A 778-nucleotide genomic window follows, 5' to 3' on the forward strand; every position below is an offset into this window, starting at 1 on the left:
TTCCTGGGGGAGCCTCGCCCCAGCATGCCCCAAGGCGCCCTCTCCCTCGACGAGCGCGTGATCCTTCAGGGAAGACTCGGGGCGCGCCGAGTGGCTTCTAATAGTCGCGCATCCGGACGGGGTCACCTGGAGGTGATGGCGGAGTCCGCTTGGGCCTGATCCAGGGCCGTTCCCTCCTCCTTTCTCTCCTCCCTTCGCGAGGTCCAGCCTGACCCTGGAGTCTTCATCCTTGCCCAAAGTTGGCACCAGGTCTTCCTCGACGGCGGAGCTAGTGGTGAGGAGATGGTGGTGGTGATGATGGTAATGGCGGTGGCTCTCCCGAGGCCTCTTGCCTTGCTCCTCAGGCGCCTCTGCACCACCACCAGAAGAGGCTTCTCCGTCCCTCTCCATCCCCTCGGCATCCTCTCCACCGACGGCGCTCCCCGCTGCTTTGGGCTTCCTCTTCCTCCGCCGGTAGTTCCCGTGCTCGAACATGTCGAGGCACCGGGGGTCCAACGTCCAGTAGCTCCCTTTGCCCGGCCGCCCCTTCTCCCGGGGGACCTTGACGAAGCAGTCGTTGAGCGAGAGGTTGTGCCGGATGGAGTTCTGCCAGCCCTGCTTGTTGTCGTGGTAGAACGGGAATCTCTCCATGATGAACTGGTAGATCCCGTTGAGCGTCACCTTCTGCTCCGGCGCTTCCTTGATCGCCATGGCGATCAGCGCGATGTAGCTGTATGGAGGCTTCTGCGGAGGCTCCTGCCGCGACAGCACCCCCGCCGAGGCGAAGCCCAGCGCCCCG

The sequence above is a fragment of the Podarcis melisellensis genome (genome assembly GCF_964234715.1).
Source record: "Podarcis melisellensis genome assembly, chromosome: 8".
Taxonomy (NCBI): Eukaryota; Metazoa; Chordata; class Lepidosauria; order Squamata; family Lacertidae; genus Podarcis; species Podarcis melisellensis.